The sequence below is a fragment of the Melopsittacus undulatus genome, chromosome 1 (genome assembly GCF_012275295.1).
Source record: "Melopsittacus undulatus isolate bMelUnd1 chromosome 1, bMelUnd1.mat.Z, whole genome shotgun sequence".
Taxonomy (NCBI): Eukaryota; Metazoa; Chordata; class Aves; order Psittaciformes; family Psittaculidae; genus Melopsittacus; species Melopsittacus undulatus.
Genome location: NC_047527.1, coordinates 91,574,906 through 91,596,830, shown reverse-complemented (window position 1 = coordinate 91,596,830; position 21,925 = coordinate 91,574,906). Strand labels below are relative to the sequence as shown.

Here is a 21,925-nt window from a genome sequence, read left to right as displayed (position 1 = left end):
GCCTGTAGAGCTACATGCATTTAATATTCAGAAGACTCACAGGAGATGCTAAAGTGCCCTCAGCTCAGAAAATTAATAAAATATTATCTCATGAGTGAACATCAAAAGCATTGGCAGTTCCATTAATTTCACTTCAGATAAGCAGCCAAAATATTGCAATATCCTGCTAACCTGATGTGAAACATCCAGCTTTCTTTGGCCAGTAACATTAAGCTGGAAATGTGTGAACAATCTTTATTATTAAATATTTAGCCATTTCATCTGATCTGTTGTGCCTCCCTATGCCTGGATCCAGTAATTCCTGCTCCTAAAAGTGGATCTAGGCGAAGATACTCAGCAGGGATTCAATGCAACATGAAGTGTCTGAAGACGCAGGATTTAAAGGTTGTATTTGGCAACCCTTGCAGCTCTGTATTTAATGAGTGACCTGTCCAGAGATATCTCTTTCTGGGGTAGGAAGACCCTATTTGGCTGGTGGGTAAAATGATCAAATCTGCAAGACAGGACAAGAGGACACTGCCTGAAGAGAGGGCATTTTAGAGAAATCCTAGATGTTGGTGCCTTTGTGCTCACCTCAACTCTCAACAAACCATCTGCTCCTGGCTACTTCAGGAGCAGTTTGGACAACCTTGGATCCAGGCTCTCAGTTATTTCTCTCTCCCTTCACACTTTTGGGGGTTTTAATTCTGTTATCCTCAGGCTCCTCCTGCCATAACAAATTACTGGTTATGTTAGAATGTAAGCTGTTGACACAGTCTGTACCTTGTAATTTTGAGCCATCGGGTGGCCCTGCCTTTCCTCCAAAGGAAGAGAAAGGAGGCCTCAGGCCAACACATGCCAACATGTAGGATTCTATGTTCACACTTTACAGCACTAAAACCTGGCCATTGCTGAGGATGCAGGAAGGGGGCCTGACACTGAGATCCCATACTAACCTGATGCCTGTGGGAGTCAACATGTACTCAGCTTTCCCTGTTACATCTCCCCTGCTGCAACAGCAACTCACCCACCCAGAAATGGGACAGGCAATCTCAACAGCACGCCTATGTGAGGCATCACCAGTGAATGACGTTTTGGCATCATGGCAGACTGAAAGATCCTGTGGTTCTCACTTCCTGTTAATTCCTTCCCAGATGCCAGTCCTCCAGGAACCCCCAGCAAATATAAGGGACAGCTACCTCTCTTCACTTTCTGTTAGAAGAACAGACAATCTTAAGCAGTGGTTAACAGATAAATTCCCCTGTCCATGACTGGATGTTGCTGGGAAATAGGACAGAGCTTCATTTCTTGGCCACCAGTTCCGTAAGAGGGAATAACAGCCAAGAGTCAGCATCATCTCAGGGCCGTCTGGTTATCCACATGGCATCAGTTGTCTCTGTTAGCCCAGATATTCACTTCACCCCTGCCCAAACTGACACTTCTGTCAGTGTAGTCTACAGACAGAACAAAATTAAATCCCTGCAGCATTTGATTCTAGTCTCATCCATGCTGCCAGTCCCTCCACGTGAGGAAGGGAGCCCAGGGGAAGCTTTATTAGTCTGTCGATGAACATAAAATGATAGCATTTGCAAGACTGTCAATCCAGCACAAGTAATGAGTTAAATATATATATATTTATATTTAATTGCCAATTCATCAGTAATTCCCGACAGATGGAATCCTTGCATTTCAGGTCAACTTGACATCACCAGCGCTCAAAGGTCCAAGTGAGCATTGCCAAATTTAATGAGCTGCAGTAACAATGTCTCCACATTACTGGACTAATTACTGGCTTCTGAAAAGAAAAGAAAAAAGGAGGGGGGGAGGAAAAAAAAGAAAATCCTCTAAACAGATGAAACTTTAATTAACAGCATTTTGAGACATTACTTGTTATGGAGCAAATGCCACTTCAAAGTGAAAATAGCCTCTAGGTGGATAATAGATCTAATGAAAGGTACAGTAGTCAATTTAGTACTGACTTTCCTCATATATACAGATTAAAACCTTCAGAATAACCAGACTTCATGGCAACAGGCAGTGCATGTCATTGTTCATGGTGCAAAGCCTCCATTTCCACAGAGCATAGACTGCTCAGAAGGGTTTGGCATGAGAGCAGCCTGGTGCAGGGGGATCTGGTCTATAGAAGCAAACTCCAGTACGTGGTCACTTCAGCTGGTGGCCAGTGAAGCAAAGTCCTGGCACTTGAGTGGCTTACGTTGAATTTCCAACTCAAGATTTCTACATTAAAAGAGAAATGTTTTCATTACAATTTGTGACTACAGTCTTGGACTTCCAGGTTGAAAATACACGTTTCATTGAAGCCAGTGGAAATGTTGCACATTACACTTGTGGAACTAATAATAGAATGTATCCTCAAATGAATGAGGAAAATGCAAGGCTAATTTCTTCAAATTAACTTTCAGCAGCTTCTGTTGCTCTCTCTCTCATACACACAAATGCACTTTCATTCACTTATCTAAACAGGCAGAAGAAAAAATAATTCGAGCCTTCAAACTAGTCAAAATATTTTTCCTGTGAACTGAGAAGGAAGAAAAGGAAGAGGTTTGTTGCTATTTCTATTTTCAAATACTAAACATTGCTTAGATCTGCCACGATGAGGGCCCATGTCAAATTGCCTAGTTCAGGCAACAGTAGGCTGCAAAAACATATCCTTATCCTGTGGAGACTGTAATGAATCTACTCATACCTTACTCACTTCACACACTGGTGTAACCACCTTTACAAATCCCACTATGACCACACCAACCCAGAGCAGGCTGGCAACTTCCTGCAATAAATTCCAATGAGTGGGGAAGTGCAAATCAGACCAGTTTGCACTGGGAGAGCTTGGCTGATGTAACAGTATTTGTGTGCATTTAGGTGCATTCCCCAGATGGGAACTAGAGAACAAAATTCAGCACTTACTAACATCCTTTGGGACCTTGCAGGATTCACACAGGCAAGCACTGCCCCCCAAACAGGAGGCTGGTATGATAAAACTTGGCATTGTCTGGCAGAATACACGCCTGCTGCACATTGAGCCTGAATGTTGCTTGGAGGGTGGGAGTTGGGGGAGACATCATATTTGTTTAGGCATAAGGACATATCTCAGTTTTCTTCTTGGTTTTCTTCTCACCCCTGTCCCAGTAGGCCCATTATTTCCCATTTCAGAATTAGCATCCTTGCCAACAGAACATAAAGGCAACAGCTAAGGAAAGCTGCAGCCTCTGCGCTTGAAGCGTTTTCTGCCCAAATGACAGGACCTTAATTGAAGCCTTTTGCTTTGGGAACAGAGCAGCAAATGCTCTGTGCCAGTATATGGAAACACAGGGGACTCCTTAAATCTGTGTTTCCCCAGGATGCTACCAAAGCACAAGCCTGGCAGGGTGTGGAATAGTGAGTTTCACATCCCCAGCCCCAGCACAGATCCAGATCCTGCTCTGCAGAGCTCTCCTACACACATTCAGCGCTGCCTTAGATAGTACTGCTTAATTTGCCTTAGGTAGCTCTAGCCATGCATCACAGCTTCTTACCTTGTTCTTCTGCTTGTGTAGGTCTCTACCCTTTCAAAGCAGGACAGAGCAGATCAGCAAAGTTTCTGTGCTTTGGTAAAGAGCCAAGACCACACTTACAGCTGGTCTGGTCACAAACCAGGAATTTAATAGTTTAACATGGAGAGTTCACTTTATCACCACCTCTCCCACCTCCTTCCTTGAACTAAAACACTTTATAAAAAAAGAGGTAGTAGCTAAGAGGCTGATGGCTACGTTTAGCTGGAACAAGATTTGAGATTTCAAGGGAAAACACCTGGCTGCAAAGCACCAGGCTGATGCAATTCAAGGAAGAAATACGTTTCTCCCTATCAGAAGAGGGATCCTGACATTGGTTTGTATGTGGCTGTTCAGTTACTGAGGATCACAGGATCCACAAACAAAGGTGTACATCAGCAGAATATACTGCAGAGTGTATGTCGCAGGGGTTGCCTTTTGATGGCTTTTGCACTGCTGAGCTGCACTCAGCTCATAGCCTTACAGTGGCCCTCATGGCCATCTCCCTGCATGAGCCTCCAAAATAATTACTGGATAGGTTCTAGTATATTTCAGCTATGATTTTCCCCATAACAATCAAAAGATGGCAGCCATCACTTAGCCACATGTGACTTGGCTCCTGCTGTGGTCCCAGGTACAGCCCACTCTGCTTACCTAAGCCATTCCAACCTGGGTTTAACTATGAGCTCAAGTTTTCCTTAGCCATCTGCCTCAGTGGCTTTTGTGAGGCTTCATGCCAGCGCTCTCATATACATAGGAGTTGGTTCCAGCCATTGCAGTCTCTTCCAGCACCCTCAAACTTACTTTTATCCGTAATTTTTAGGACACCCTGACCACCAGAGTGGAAGCCTATAAGGCACCTCTGGGATCCAAGCAGCTGGCAGGTTTCCAGGCTTGTGGTTGCCCTCTTTTGTTACTGGAAATACCCTAATTAGTTTCTAATGCACTGCATTAACCCAACAGCCATCCACCTTATCCCACATCTGCTGGCTTCTTCAAGGCTTCCTTTTTTTTTAACACCAACTGCAGACTGCAAACACTTTTCCCATTACAGTGCTCCTTGCTCTGCTAATGGCTGAAGATAATCTGTGAAGACACTGCACAAGTAGTGGGTTTGTCTGGAGAGCAGGACACGGCTGGTATCTCCTATGGCTGCTCTACCAGGTATATCCACACCAGCAAGTCCCTTTCCCTGACCAAGAGGTGGGTGGAGGCAGGAGGCCCTGGATGGGGAGAGCTGTGAGGTGTCCTGAGGTCCTCAAAACACCAGCTCAGGACCTTCTCCTCTGAGTCATCCTCTCTGTAAGGAGAGGAGGTCAAAACTCACCTGGGAGGAGCACCTAGCCAAGAAGGCAGATATGTCGTTGCAGGCATAAGCACAGGCACTACTGAATAGCCAGGCAGAGTTTAAGCCCTAGGACAATTACTGTACTATACTGTCCTGTACTACAGATAAATCCTAACTTGCAACTTTCTCGTACTCCCTTCTCCACTTGCTGCACACAGACACAAACTTCCCACAGCACAGAACAAGAGACCAGCATCCTCCTATTCTCACTCTTGATGCTTAAAAACAAAGCAATTAGAAACTACTCTCTCTCACCAAAGGATGAGAGAGAGATATCCCCAGTGAAAGGTATTTCTCCCAGCCCTCTGGTATCCACAAGGCACAGCCCTGCAACCTGAGTGTGAGCTTTAGCAGCTGTCTGCAGAATGCCCCCCCAGGACCCAGGTTCATGTTTCAAGCATCTCTTAGAGGCCACAGGTCTGAGACACATGTTTGATTCTTGCCTAGTTAGCTCTTACCCCTGGCTTGCAATGAAGAAAGCTGGGGAAAAGGTGGCTCAAAAAGATGATGTTGACAAAGGAAGTGGCTGCACCTTGATTTACTTCAAGACCTTGAAAGCCTGTTGTTGAATGTAAAAGAGGAATAAATAAATAAATAAATAAAACCCCCACAGTAATAAAAAGCAGCTAATGTATCCAATTTTTATGGCCAAAAATAAAGGCACTGGAAGGCAGGCTTTTTAATGGCTATCATTCCTCCTGTGTTATTTGAAGATCCCTTGTAAACGGGAATCCTGGGTCTGTTTTGCCATCTGTTCCCTCTACTCCTGCCTAGGAATCCTGAAAGGGTATTTATTGTATATGCAGGTTCAGTGAGGCCCACTTACTATAAACAAATACTGCATGAAATATGGTGGGGCCAGCTTTTTCTACAGTGCCTGTATTTATGAGGAAACAGTATAAAAACAAATATGTAATCTGGAAATAAACCTGTTACATGAATAAAAAGTCCTATGGAGCAAAACATAATGATTAGCAGAGCCATTCAGTGAAAGACCCTGTTAAGGGAACACATCTGCTGTCATCCACTTTGCATTAGTGCTTTTCCCCCCTGATAAAAATCCATCTAAAAGCAGCCATCAGAAAATCATGGGGGAGGGGAGGAGGAAGAAGTAGGAGATGATACAACCTAAAAGCTACAAGGCCAACCACAGCACTTTTGCTGGCTCTTCAAATGCCTCTTGAGTCCTGCACCCTGCTGTCCACCAAATATAATCTATGTTATTTACAGCATGTACTAGGTACAGATTACAGTCAGTCAGCTGAATGGAGACAAAAAAGGGGGGAGAAGAAGTAATTATAAAAATAAAAAGAAAGATCAGCAAAGCAGTTGAAGGCCAATAAAGAACTTGAAGTGCAACTGTTAGTGTACACATGCATAGAAAATCATATGTTGCTTTTGATCAATTGCACAGAGCCTGAGCAGGGGTCATATAGAAGAGCAAAGCAAGACAAATCTCCTATTGAAATGCGACTCAATCATGGCCTCTGATTGCCAGCTTCACTTGTGTGCAGTATCACTATTCAGATGCAGGAAGTACTATTCTGGCTACCTGTTCCTATTAACTCTGTATTTACAGACCTCAAGTAAAATCACGACCTGCTCCACACGCACTCCACCCCACCCACACAGGCAGAGCCAGCTACACATGGGTGAATAATCACGCTTGTTGTCACCCTCTTTCCCCACAATTTACATTTACTCCAAGATGTTTTGGGTATTTCCTATCTCAGTTTCTGCTTTCCACTGTGGGTTGCCTGACCTTCCCCATGGAGCCAGTTATTAACACCCCAGTCTCTACCAACAACACAAAGAAAGTAGGTACAAGCTGATGCAACCCTGGAAAGTGCTGTGCCAAACACTGATGCAACCCCTCTGAGAGCTGTGATTACTTCCCCAGAGAATGTGGGACGAGGATGCCCTGCTTGCTTTCAGCTTGAGTCTTGCTTTCACCTTTGCCTGCCAGCACAAAAACTGACAAAACTCATGTCTTCCCAGTCTGTAGCTTTGAAAAGCTCTGGTCTTACCCTCCCACTAACTATTCCCAGGTAAAAGCATTACACAGACAATGTGTTTTTCCTTTGTCACACATGTGACTTCACGGTCAAATTGAAGTGCATTGCCTTGGTCATGTTTTTAGCATCATTTCTGCTTCTTACCAATCAATCAAAGTAGAGCAATAAAACCTTCCCCTTTGTAGCAAGGAAGACAATGCCTGAGCTTCAGCTGGAGAACTGAGTAGTAGACGACAGACCCTATGTCTCCCCTTCCCCACCCAAAGCATGGAGTAAGGCATGATGTCGAATAATTTGAGTACTAATTGGCAAAACAAGCATAATAATTTGCTTGAACATGCACTATGATGCCAGTATACTGTTTGCAAATTATTAACGAGCATAGATTTGATGCCTTTGGTGTATGTGAGATGTATATGAAAGCTTAATGGATTTATATCACTACAGTTACTACTACTGCTCACTGACACACTTTAGTATTTTTATTGCTTTTTCATAGCTGACAGGATTCTGATGGTATGTAATTAAATATTTTACAAAGATAGGGTCTGATCTGACAACCCTTATGCACATGAATAATCTCATTATGTTCAACGCATCTACTCATGTACCAAAGCAGGAGGCTGGGTTCCTATTGCTACAAAAGTAATTTTTTTTTCCACTTGTTTATTCCCCTTTTGGGATTTTGATGGAATTCATAATACTAATAACTAAAAAAAAAACCCAACTTATTCACATTTATTTTGTGCACTGAAACCTTCACCTAGGATTTAAAGAAACTACAAGAACACAGTTGTGGCAGTTATGCTTGGCCAGGGATGGAAAGAAGTAAGAGTTTGTGTTTTGTCAGAGGCTGAAAGACATGCTGCTTTTCTGACAGTCTCTATCTTAGTGTGGTTTCCTGAGACTGATTAAGGGCTTGAAGGGGAAATTTTTTCCAAGAATTCACAACTCACTTTAGAAAGTGGTGTGTTACAGGCATGAGGGGGATTGCCCAAATGCTTTTCTTTTTATTACCTGCAAAATATGCCACAGTCATACGCTTCTTTCAAACTGATACGCATGCAAAACGCTCACGCATTACGTTCTTACAGGCTGTGGACATCCTGTTCCCCAGTGACACAACACATCTACATGTGCATCTCCAGGAGGAGTTAAGCCTGGCCCAAATCGAGACTGGGAGTTGAAGATCTTCATTATAAAGCTTGGTTTGGGATTGACCTGTTGGAAAACCGGCTTTTCAAGCTTTGATTCAGGTTTGAGCCTACAGGCAGACCTGTCCCACTTCACTCCATTGCTACTCACCCAGAATATCCCAAAACAGTTGGGCAGAAGTGAAAAGGCACAAGTGGATCTTCTGGTTGGAATTTTAGATTCGGATTCATGTAAGAGAGACATATTTAAACCACTGCAGCCATAACCAAAGCACAGGCAAAAAGAGAGGGCATCTGGGCCACTGTGAATTCCAGGGAAAGCACTAACCCCAAATAAAAATTTGTCACTTAGCAATGCCTCTGTAGCAGAATGAAAGTATTTTTCTGGTTTTCCTCCCACAGGGAATGCAGAAAGATTCTGAACACAGCCAGTGAGGCTTTCTGGTCATTTTACACACACTCCTTCATTATTTGACTACCTCTTGGACCTCTGAAAAAGCCTTTCTCCCATCTTTGAGCAACAAGGGAACTAAATATGAATTTATGGAAACAAACAGGCCTTTTAAATTAAAGCCTACTGAGTTATTAGCTTAGTATGAAAACCAAGATATTGCATAGTTGCACCTAATCTGCAACTGGGAAGCATTAAACCTGATCATAGCACTGCCCAAGCAGGAGGAGGACAGCCATTTGGCTTTAGGGGAGCTCTGTCAGACTAATAACTTTGAGTGTCACTAGGGGAGCTCTGTCAGACTAATAACTTTGAGTGTCACTAAATCATAGGATCATAGAATGGTTAGGGTTGGAAAGGACCTTAAGATCATTTAGTTAATCATAAGCCATGACATGAGGTGAAGCCTTTTCAGCACACAAAGTGCAGTACCCGGGCAGGGATATAAAGCCCTCTCCCAGTCCTGTTTGCTCAGCAGGGGTCACACCACAGGCTAATCGCATTACCTTTCAGCTGCTGCACCCTCTGCAGCAATTTACTGTTGCACCACAGAGGGGTGTTTTGAAAACAAGTTCAACCTAAATCTAAACTGAGCACGGGACAACGATCACAAATTTGTTTTGAGACCCAAAGTGAAAGGAAAAGGAAAAAATGAAGTCACTGATAAATAATCTGATCCTGCAATCCTTACCTGCTAGCTGTACAGTAAGGGAGCACTACCCTGCACCAGCAGCTAAGACCAGAAAGGGGATGCTCCTTTTGAGATCTACCAGTGTAGCACAGCTGGGCTCTCATCCTCTGTCATCAACTGTTTTTCCAGGATCTGTGTAGAAAAAGCCAAGTCTGCCTTCTAGCTTGCCCATCCTTCTATTTTGGTCAGTACAGGCAAATAGGCTGTCAGATCTGTGTGTCCTCTCCCTTCCTCCCCTCTGGATGGAGTGAGCACACATTTGGGCTTCAAGCCTGCTTCCCCTGGCCTGACACACTGTTGCCAAGTCACCCTGAGGGGCAAAATCAAGGGCACTGAAATGTCAGAAGCAAGCCAATTCCCCATGATGCATGGGGGAAAGACAACACACATCAAAGGCTCTGGAAAACAGACTCTCTCCTGGCTTCCCAGCCATGTGCACATTTATGAGGTTTGAATGAAATTCAGCTAAAGCACCCAGCTAGTGACTGCTTATCCCAAATGAACTCAGGCAGGAGTCACCTGGTCACGCTCCATGCTGCCTGGGGTTAGCCCTGTCAATGTCTGAAATACCTCAAATAACATCAACCCTTCTGTTGGCACCCCAGTGCAGGAAGAACTTTACAAAAAACTTTTCAAACCATGATGAAAACACACAAGCCAAGGCACTGCAGTGGCCCCCACACATGGATGTGTTACAGGCCTTCGACAAGTCAAGGGCAGCACTTAAGAGAAGCGGAAGCAGGTAGTTAAGTGAGACACAAGGTTTACTTGCTCCTATGCACCTATGAACATATGGATTTCTTTACATCTTGACCCCAGAGAACGGGCATAAAACTTGAAAATTGCCACCTGGTTTCTGCAGTTATTTTTCCATTTAGGGATTAAACAACATCTAAACCCACATGTATTTTGCTGTTGCAAATAGGCAGCACAGACAATTGTGAAGCAAGGAGATGGGTGTGAGAAAAAGGATTTCTAGTGACCCAAGGGGGAAAAATAAAGGGATGAGTTTGGGCCTGCCAAACAGCTGGTTAAACATCAGAGCTCGATTTGAGGCTGTTCTAAGGTTTGTCTACCAATAGCAGAAAAAACACCTTCTCCTCTGCCTGCTTTTGTTTTTGCACTGCTTCCCCAACACCAACACACCAGACGGTGCTCCCTACTTGTCTCCTCACCTGAGTGAAAAAGCAGCGTGTTTTTAAACATTGTTTTCAGAGAGAAGTGCAGGCGTCTGGCCGGATGGGTGCTCAAATGCTGTTCATGTGTTATCACTCCTTCCTTCAGCTGTTACTGGCTACTCCCATCCCCCTGGGCCCCTACACACTGCTAACCCATTGCAGTGCAACCTGTGGTGGGGTTGTTGAGCCCATCTCGGCACAGCGCCAACCCACCACTGCCTTTGTCTTGGCTGGGGTCCCGACAAGAGACTGCAATGCCTATTAATCATAAACCCTGTTGATCAAATCCATCTAGCTATTTCACTCAGCTACAACCAGGGGTGAAGGCTGTCCCACAGACACCTCTGTCCCGTGATCTAGCTGCCTGGCTGTGCACGCAAAGCCAAGGCAAGAACTGGGTCTTCATCTATGTTGAATTTTGCTTTTGGTGCTGGGTTTTCCATCTGCATGCCACCATGGTCTGACATTGCCAAGTCTGAGATTTGTCAGGATTACAGGAGAAACTGAAAAACTCCACCAAGGCCTGAAGGAGACCATTAAATACTTCACTGAACATTTGCAAGGATGAGTAAGGAAGGATTGTCCCTGCTCCCATGCTGCAGACTCCATGCTTCATGCCCTGTGAAAAGGGTATGCTGGGATCTCAAGCACAAGTCCAGAGCTGTTTAGAAAATGAAACACAAAGATCCCTCAAACATTTCTTTGTTTCTATTCATAACCACAATTTCATTTGCATTGATGTTTCCTGACCAATTCTCTCCTCAAAATAATTGATGGGGAAAAGATCGAGAGACATAATTAAAAGAGAAACAAATAGAAAACAAAGGGAAGAGAGTAAATAGGCATGCGACTTCTGGTCAGGGAAGGAAGAGGAGCAGGTGGTAGAACTGATGAGGGAGATTTAATGAACTGCGATTGACTTCGAATAACAAAGAAGGAGGAACCTAATCCTACTGTTGGATCTGTACACATATGGACTTACAATAACAAATGGTAATCAATCCATCAGCCTTAAATTAAAGATAAGGTGGGCAGGAAGGAAAGGACAGCTTATTCCCTCCTTCCCCCTTCTCCCACCATCAAAGTAAATCTGCGTGTGCCCATGTCTCTATTGTCAGAATGAGGGACTGTCAACTCTCCCTTCTCAACCAAAATGGTCACCTTCCCATGCCTAAGTATGCCACCACAGGCAGGCCTCTTTGTAGGCTGCCCAAGGAATTCAGGGACTTGGTTACCCCGATTCTGCAGTGTACATCACTTGACAGCAATCATGGCTCAGCAGCCTCAGAAATATGCTCGTCGGACTCTGCATGCAAATGCTTCCTGAGCTTTAATCAAATGCATATCACAGATAGTCCTGCATGACAGAAAGCAGAGCCACCAATCCACAGACCTGCCAAGAATAGCCTCATCTGTGAATCCAGCTTTTTTCTTCTTTTGTATCATTTTGGCCCTCACTTTCTCATTCTAGGACAAGCTGCAGAGACAGTCTGGGTTTTATATGTTATCTCCTTGTTTCAAGCTGAAGGCAAGTTCACTAGATTTTCTAAATATATACCCAAGTTTTATGAATCCTCATTAAGTTTTCTAGGATAAAGTTTCTATTTTAAAGCCCAGATCCTCCAAAGAGAGCTGCACCAGTTGGACATCCGTTTCCCATGTCTTCAGCCAAGCATGTCTGCACACATGGTTTTCTGTGTGGGATTTGCCCTAGTGTTTAGGCCTGGGAGGCAGTTTCTCCCAGAGAAAATGCCTCTAACCCAGTGTCTCCAGGGCCGGTAACTAGTACTTATTTCTCCTTGACCAGCAGGCAGAAAATGCATGAGCAATTCATGAAGATCACTGTTGACATACATTTAAAAGTGAAAACTTGTGACTTAGGGGTAGTATCAGGAGCTAGGTAATATAATTTTCTTTTACTGTGATAACCTTCCTATGTGATTTCCCAGCATGATCTATATTTCAGTATACTCCAGTTATTCCATAAGAATACTGCCGGCCAGGTTAGGAGGTGGCAGGGAGGAGGTGCTTAGACATGTGGGGTTGAAGCTATGCAGGACTGCAGTTTGGGACAGGGGCTGAGCGTGATGGGGTCTGGCAGAGAGGGCATGAGGAGGGCTTCCCAACCAGAGGTGTTTCCACCACAGCTACTATTCCAACAAAGCATTTGTCCATTAAAACAATTCCACCACATCTGTATTCTGAGGAAAGGGCAGGGCAGGCACATATGGACAAGGACATGATGTCGAGCCCTGCCATATCAGATCAGGAAAGAGGGAAGAGTGGGGGAAACAGAAATTTGTGAAATAGTCACCAAAGTTAAATTTTTCTCCCTATTTCTAACTCCGCAAGAAGAGCAGGAAGGACATCACCCAAGCCCCACTTACACGCTGTGTTTCCCCTTTCCCTGCTTGCTCAGGTACTCTTAACCTGTACATTGACATCTGGGTGTTCCAGCTTCACAGCAGCTGAGGAGCCCTTACCAGGTTGCCAGAGCAGACAGGAGCATGCCTCACCCCTGGCTCAGGGTATGCCAGCAAGCACTTTGCCCTGTCAACACGGACCCCTAGCCTGAGCAGGTGCCCCATTCTGAGCTGTTCCTATCTGGTCATCAAAAGAGAGACTCAGCATGTTGGATGAGAACTGTGGGAATTTGGGATAATGTATGCATATGCCAAGGAAGTACAGTCAAAAGCATGGAAAGCACTAAACCACAACACTGTGGTATCTGGTCTCTGACTTTTCTCTTCCTGACTTCCACATCTGAAATAACATCACACCTGGAGCGTGAATTTGCACTGCATGAGTGTTTTCACTGCATTTCAGATACCATGTGGGCTAACCAAAAAGTGAGATGGCACATCCTGTCATCTCCTTCAGTGGGGCATGCTGACAGCTGCCTGCTCTCCCACCAGACAAGCAGGGCCCAGCTCTACAGCCTGCTGTGACCACATCTCATTATGCCTCCCCCAAAGAGGGCAGTTACCCTGGCCTGCTGAAATGTGACCACAGAGCATCCCAAGAGGTGTCATTTATCACGATCAGCTCTTGAGAAGAGAGATATTTCCCAGTGAGAGCACAGGATCACTCACCTGCTCCCATAGAATCAAACAACAGGTTTTCTGGAGGAGCAGTCAGACACATATCCACACACACATTAGTAAGTCACCACCTCACAGCCCTCAGCTTCCTTCTGCTGGCAACTTCAGTTTTACTCAGGCTTTTTGCTAAGGGGCTTCTTCTCTTACTCATTGTTCAATGGGGTCCTGAAGCAAAGCACATCAATGGCAAGGGAGAAGGCTGAAGCAGACCTTGGCAGTGCATGATTCCCCTCTCAGTCTTGCAGTTTTGGGATCTCTCCCGTCTTCTTTTTATCTAGGAAAACCTGGCTGCTCCCCACAGCATAATATAGCAATGGGGCAAAGAGAGGAAGAAGGTTTAACTTTTATTTATTTTAGTGCAATCATTAGGATTATGTCGGGGGGGAAAGCATTAATACATAATCTTTCCACTGTGCTATACAACACTGGCTGCTTTTAATTTAGAATTAAATTGAAACACTCACTCAGAGCGGCTTTGAACAGCAGCCAAGGCCTTCTCTTGCATTGTGTGAGCAGCTGGGTAGCCTTTCCACTCTTTTTTTTTGGTCCACGGTGCCTTTTTTGAGGCCAGCACCGAGGGCTGGTCAGTGAAGGTACTCACCACCCTTCCACAAGTGCTAAAGGTCCCATTGGCATGGAGCTGGCACACTGAGCACAGGTGAAGGGGGAAGCCTCCAGCAGGTTAAACATCAGCAAATAGAGCTCCACACCTACAAGTATTTCACAAATTAAAGAGAGAAGGGACATATTAAAAAGTACATCAAAATGCACATTTCTTAAAAATGCTAAATAGCAGTGATTTATTCTTTTCTCGATGGCACACATAATTTTGCACGCTTTGTCGCACATGATGAGGCAAGTTCACACAAGGAGTACGCTGTTTGGAGGTGTAAACAGGACAGACAAGGTTGGGTGGGGTAAAGCCAAATTTAGTTAAGTGAACTGGTCATCCTGTTTTGTTCATGCAACAAGCCTGCTCCAGAGAGTTCTCACCAAGCCGATGAGAAAGGTGCCTTGGTTGCCCTGTTCATTTTAATCTATATAAATACCAGGTTTTGTCAGGATAAAGAATCCACTGCAGACTCAAGTGTTTTCCTTAATTATTGGCATTCACTGAAAGAAAGAGTAAGTTTAAAGGGGGGGGGGGGGAAGATTGCCACCCTTTCAGTGCTGCTGTGAAGGGAGCTCTGCTTATCACAACAGGTGCAAAGGCCACTCACAAAAACAGAAGCAGTTCAACACTGAAAGGCTAAGAAATTACTTATTCTCTTTGTCAGCTGCTCACACAAGCAGGGTAAAGGCTACTTGGAAGGAAAGACAGGGGGTAAAAAGAAGGGTTAAAGTTTGTCACAGAAAAAAAAAAGAAAGCAAAAGACAAAACATACACAAGCTCACCAGTTCATAAGAGACTCTGGAGACTCCGGGAGATATATTGACCTTAATATATATATATGTGTGTGTGTGTGTATTTTTAAAAAGGAAGAGAGAATAAAGAAAGCAGGAAAAAATTACATCCCCACATAGAGCAGGCACTAGCAGCACCAGCAGGCTGGGAATGGGGAGGGGGGGAAATTTTAACAGTCTGCCACTCCAGCTGAATGGGGAGGGGAACAATGCTGCCTGAAAGCACAGCATTCCTGCCCCTGCGCCCCCACAGAAAGGGGCTGTGCAGGTCTTTCTGATGGCTCCCTCTAATTACGCTTTCTTGTGTATGGCAATTCATGGCCAGCTCAGAGAATGTACCCATTTCATGTTGGAGGGGTGATTTGTACACACTTAGGGAGACAGCACATTGGGAAAAAAACATAGTTTGAAAAAATAGAAACCTCCTCTGATGAGGAGCCCCCAATTTTCAGGGTGCTGTTTCCCCTTGGGTTCTTAGCTGGCTTTTATTTCCTGCACCCTTCCCTTCTCCAGATAAAGGCATCAAAAGTAACTGAAACTAGAATTTTGCTTTATAACACCCTTCCATTAATCCCTACATCTCTCTTAAGTGCTGCATAAATTTCACCTTCTCTTCACAGAGCTCGAGGTGGTTTTACACCTGGTGCATCTTATTTTCTAAAGATGATGATTCTGTTTATTTTAACCAGGCCTGGAATGATGTGCAAACTAGCCATGCCTGTTAGATGCTGACTGTTCCCAGTACCAGATGGTCAAACCCTTCCTCTTTTAAGACAGCTAACTCAAAGCCATAAAAGAAAACATCAAAAAATGAAAATATTAATAATCAACAACATCAAAAAACACCCTGTGGTGGGGAAAAAAAAATAACTCACTGTTGGCACTGTGAGACAGAAAAAAATCAGAGAAAAGAGAGTGGTTTGTTTCCAGACCCTAGAGGTCCAGCATGCAAAGGAGGGAATTCACTCATCGGGAAGTTTCCACCAGTTGTAAGCTAACAGGAGGAATTCCCTAGCTTAAATATGACAGATGTTCATACCTCTGCTACCCAGAAGCAGTAAATCCCCCTGTGGTTATTCTGACTGCCCTGCTAAATGAACATGAGTTAGAGTACTAATAAAACATAGTGATGCAAGTTGCCACTGCCTACACCTGCAGATTCTCCAATACCTCCTCCTGGCTTCACAATTGACAGCCAAACCCAAACTACTTCTACTTCATTTTAGCACCATAAACTATCTCTTGCCATCCTCATGTTTCTCTTCCTTCCCAGACATTTTCTATTCACAACCAATCCTAGTTTAACTGGGCCATGAAAGCCACTGAGGGGGCAATAAGGCATGCACCTTTTACAAAACCAAACTTGCCTATGATAAGTTGAACACAGCACAGGGTTAAACTGCTTGTAAAGATACTCCAGCTTAATTAAGCCTGAGAAATCCTATTTTGAAGGTTAAATCAGTCCAACTTCAGGTTGCAGGCAATCCTGTGTATGTACAGCCAGCTGGTTTGTTCTGGTTTAATAGACTCAGTTCCTCCCCACCTTCACAGAAAATCGACACAGACTTTCACACCACTGTAACTAAAGTGAAAAATATTTCCTTTAAAATCACAGCCAGGTTATGGGTAGAAACAAACAAGATACCACAAAGCAGCTTGTGAATTTTCCACACAAAGGTGTAAATGTAGAGCACAGCTGCTCTGCAGTAGTGGCTGGCATGCAGGCTCTCACCCTGGTAGACATAAGGTAGCTTTTCCTCTTCCACTGTCTTTCACCTCTCCAGGGGAAAACAGACACACAAGCTGCCTAAGGACTCTGAAGAACCAATCCTTTTCTCTTTAACCTATGTAAGAAATGAAAGCCATGCAAATAGAAGAGATGCTTGTATCCCTTTCAGCAACAACTTTCCGTACCTTTCCCTAATGTTTTCTAAGAAGTATGTGATCCTGACATGAACAGATTTTGTGAGCATTTCAAGAAAGAGACAAAGCCCCTTTCAAACATCACAAGGAGAGGTGGGGCTCCAGACCTTTTCAGAGATTCTCATTCAGTTTTCTACAGTTCTAAAAAATTACAAAACCCCAGTTAAAGGGTATATACTCTGTGTCTGCACTACTGCAAACTTAACCTAAACATAGGACTAGATTTAACAGAGAAGGTCACCTACAACACTGTTTATACCTGAGCTAAAATAGGGTTTCAAACTAAGTTAAATTGCAAAGATTAGATACACAGTCAAGGCCTCAGTGCAAGTATTTAATGAGAGTCCTATGGTTGTAGGAGTCTTTCTATTCCCATCAGAGTGTTAAGACTCACTCCTGCTCACAGTTATGGCACTACAGGTGGAAAACCTGAGTTCAGCATCTCCTTCTGCATATAAGCATTCACAGAATGGCAGTAGCAGAAATAATTGCATACCTTCGTGAAGTATCTCAAAGTGTATTGTCATTTAAAAATAAGGCCCCTAATACATGTCAGTAAATAACAACTACGCAAAATATTTGGTAGATACTGCTGCTGAAGATATGCTGCTGTTGTACGAACAACTGAAGACACCCCAGATCTGTCTGCTCTGGTCTGGGGATGTTCTCTATGCTTGCAAAGTCCTGTGGACAGCGGGACTCTAAACTTCTTGCTACCTCTAGACACTGGCACAACACAGATGTTTAATAACAAGGACCACATGCCCAGTGCACACAGCAATCACTCGTCAATGTCCCATACGCTGAAAAATATTTTCTGTACTAATTGGCACGGACGGCAGTTAATCCGCCACAGAATAGCTCCCTTACAAACTCCAGCAAAATCCACTTAGCTTTGAGTCAGGCATACTTCAGAAAGTATTTGTCCTCTTTGCACTGAGATTGAGAGAGACAGAGAGAGAAAGGGTGAGATAGAAATACTGGATGTGTAGTAGAGCTTTAGTAAAACTTCAGATATCACGTAAGAACATGAAAGAAGCCACCAGCTCCACGCTAAGGAGAGCAACTTGTAATTAAAACCTTGATACAGCAAGTCATTTGAGTTTATTTAAATACGTACTTAAAGATAAATGCATTTTGTTCAAACATTTTGAGGAATATGAACCTTAAGAGAGATTAACAAGCTTTTAATAACACTTGTGTTATGAAATGTCATTATAATCAAGCAGTAAATCAATAGTATAGTAGCACATGCTGCAGAGCACAAGGGCTGTATTTTGAGGAAGAAAAGAAAGGGCAACCTCCTCATCTTTTATGACAGTGACACATGTTATATATACCTTTACCATCCGCACATTGACATTTTTGGTACCTCTAGTCACCCTTGAGGCGATCTGTCTACATTGTAAGGGGTATATGAAAAGGGATAGCGATTTTTTTACTTCAGTTTACACAACCTTCAAGACAGGTTAAAGGAAGGACCCATCACTGCTGAATGGCTGCCTACACTGGTGCGCTGCCTTGTTTTATTTTACAGCTCCCTCCATCTACTCCCTTTGCAGCAGCAGTGTTCAGATCTGGCTTGAGGCTGCTTGGAGCACTCAGGGGGCAGATAAGCCAATGCAAGACCCACTGATGCTCCCCAAGCTTAGAGTTGCAAGAGGCCAGTTGTGTTCATGCCATGGTGCCAAAGCGGGAGATGCCCAGCCAGGGGTGGTGGAAGGGGGTAAAGTCAGAAACACAGGAGGAGAGATTATCCTAAACTGAAGCTGTCAGTGTGGTGAGTGAGATAACCCATGCATTCCCCTGCCTGTCCCAGGCTGAATTAGCACATCTGGGGCCCACATTTACCACTGCTTTGGAGCACCTTTGCCATTAACACTAAAAACACATCCCGGAGGACATAAGAACTTGAGATGAAGGAGGTGAGAGGGGAAATAAGACACCTCGCCTCCCCCTCACCTTGTTCCTCCCTCCTCCCACACAGCTCTGAAACACTTTGCAACTTGAATGCTGTCAATCTCCTTATGGGAGAAATATATTTATAGAAACCCCATCTCTGTGGCTGAACACTTTTATGGTACCAGATGTTGAAGGACATGAAGTTGATAAAAAAAAGCATAGTCTGAGGAAAAGGGTCAAATTTATCTGCTGCCAGAAGTGAGAATTACAGCTTCTCTAACTTCCATGGAGCAATGCCAGATTACCCCAGTAAACTTGCTGCTGCCAACTGGGTACAGACATCAATGATTAGGCTGGGTATGTTGTTCAGACAAGAAGACATTTGTCCTTCACAAGAACAATTTTGCTAGAAAGGGTTAATGCTTTCTCCTTTGAAATACGGCACAGCAGCTGCAGATGACATCAGATTTTCTGCCATACTGTTTTATATCAATGAACATGAAGCATTCAGGCAAGACCAAGGACTGCTTGAGACTTTTATGAGAGTCAGAGATATCAAAATAAATCATATCGTTTAGAGATTTCTTGATCATATGGTTGTGTTTAAAAACAGGGATATCTCCATAATATTGGGTTATATGCACATGGAGCAAAAGCACCAAGGGTTCAGACAATCAACCCACAAGAAACATATGGATCTCGGGTACACATGTGAAACTCGCCTGCTTTCAACTAAAGCCAGCAGCCCAGGAAGATGCCAGGGTTCATAACTGAAGGATCCATATCGCTGTATTTTGGCACTTTGCAGCAAAGCCAAGGAGAAATAGGTTAATTAAAATTCATATGTCATTTCCATTTCCTCTGCATGTCTACAAGACTGTTTATTCTCACCATCTGAAAGAGATTCTCACCATCTGAAAGAGATACTAATTGCTGCTTTTGGTTGGTGAGAATAAACACTACAAGAGATCAAGTTCCCTAGTGAAGCCTTCTCAGCTTTGCTTTTAAAACCCAATGGAACAGCTTGAAAGGGCTGCTTTTATCTGCACAGCAGTTGGCTTAGGATGCAAGCCTAGGGTGAAGTCCATTACCACTTGTCCACCAAAATTTTGCTGACACCAATGTTTGTTACCTGTTTCTATCAGCCACAGCTCAATGCCGTAAGAAGATTTCATCCGTAAATTAGGCTTAGGTGCTTTGCTTCGAATACTCCCCTTACTTCATCACTTGTGCCAGCACTGTGGCTGCTGAAATGATCAGGAGTAGACAGGATCCCGAAACAGGACATTGCACACAACCTGGAGAGACACAATATGGAAACAGTGCATATGTTTGCTCATCAGTATTTCAACACTGATGCAGAATCGATACTGAGATGAAGTCTAACAGAGCATGCTCATGGTATCTTGGAGACTGCTCATCTCCTGCAAGCTTAACACCTTGTATTAATACAGAGCACACAGTTTAGTGGTGATTTCTTCCTCCAAACCACAGATCACAGTGACAGGTATGGGTACTGCAGTCATTGCCAGCCCAGAGCTGCATAGTACCCATGACTGGTTTGACTTCAGCATCACTTCATGATGGCTGTAGGTATGTTTTAATTCCTAGGTGCTTAGACTTGTAGAGCCTGACAGTGACTGTAATGTGAATGCTTCCCCTGTGCCAACATTGCCGCTTTTCAGGCCTTCAGAGCAACTAGAGCTAAAAACCAGCAACATGTGTTTCAGAAGGTTCAGCAATGTAGGCTACTTCAACTCTGGGAACACGAGGTGAACAAAACTCGACAGAATCCAAAGCAAGGTGAAATCTGCCTACTGTGAGACCCCAGCCCACCTCACAGTGATGCTGCTTCACATGCTGTTCATCAAGGCCTGGGGGAATATGGCACACATGTAGTGCAGAATAATATACCTACAGATTTCATTGATGCCTGGTGGAGGGCTGACACATAGCTCTGTGACCCACCGCAGCAAAAAAAGTATGACAGGAAAAATTAATGTCCGTAGCAAAGTGAGGTGTCGCAGAGTGAAATACACTTCTAGGATGCTTTGACCAACCCAGGAAAGTAATATGTGTGTGCTACTGAACCATCCAGCAGGTAACAGGAGAAAGGCTATATACAACAATCAAAAAAGTTAGGTTATATCACTGTACATACTGCTGCCATTTTCCAGCTGAAAACTGTTCATGAGAACCTTTCAGGAGGATGTGGTATTCATAGATCACTGTATTTCATAAATATTTGAAAATGAACACCCATATTACTAAACACCAGTGATGAAAGGGATTGGCCAGCCCTTCAGCAAAAGAAGAAAGGCTAGCAAGACAAAAGAAATGGGCCTATGCTATATATGCAGGAGGGCAAGGAAGCTCCAGACAGCAACCACCTTCAGCAGGTATCAGATCCAGGAAGGGTTTTGCCAGGACTGTAGATCAGGCTCATAGTATTTTCAAAAAAGGCTAAGTAGAGGCAAAAATGGCATTACAGAAATGTTGGAGGAAGTGCATTAAAAACAAACAAACAAATCTATTTTGAAAATTTGTCTGACACTTGTCTGCATTTATAAAAATTCAGAAGTTGTGCAGTGCTTATTAGCCACTTTAGTTATGTGTGTCGTGGATGGAATGGATTTCAACTAAGTATAAAGGACATGTTACTGTTAGAACAAGTCCAGAGGAGGGCCACAAGGATGTTCAGGGGACTGGAGCACCTCCTGTATGAAGACAGGTGGAGAAAGTTGGGGCTGTTCAGCCTGGAGAAGAGAAGGCTGCGTGGAGACCTCATAGCAGCCTTCCAGTATCTGAAGGGGGCCTACAGGGATGCTGCTGAGGGACTCTTCATTAGGGACTGTAGTGATAGGACAAGGGGTAATGGGTTGAAACTTAAACAGCAGAGGTTTAGACTGGATATAAGGAAGAAATTCTTTACTGTTAGGGTGGTGAGGTACTGGAATGGGTTGCCCAGGGAAGCTGAGAATGCTCCATCCCTGGCAGTGTTCAAGAACAGGCTGGATGAAGCCTTGGGTGATATGATCTAGTGTGAGGTGTCCTTACCCATGGCAGGGGGGCTGGAACTAGATGATCTTAAGGTCCTTTCCAACCCTAACTATTCTATGATTCTATGATTCTATGATTCTATGATTCTATGATTCTATGATAAAGGAGTTACTATGGTGTACCTTCAGCCAAAAATTCTAGAAAGAGATTATAAGTAATGAATTTCTAAGA

General features: G+C 43.9%; 1 long non-coding RNA gene across 1 annotated transcript; it reads right to left on the bottom strand.

Moving 5' to 3' along the window:
• Positions 1–1,633: 1,633 nt before the first annotated feature.
• Positions 1,634–19,986, bottom strand: LOC115946655 (uncharacterized). The gene is made up of 4 exons (XR_004080708.2): positions 19,827–19,986; positions 14,067–14,175; positions 5,334–5,434; positions 1,634–1,774 (listed from the first exon to the last, which is right to left on the bottom strand). It is a non-coding gene; the product is annotated as an uncharacterized lncRNA (long non-coding RNA).
• Between the last annotated feature and the right edge of the window lie 1,939 nt (positions 19,987–21,925).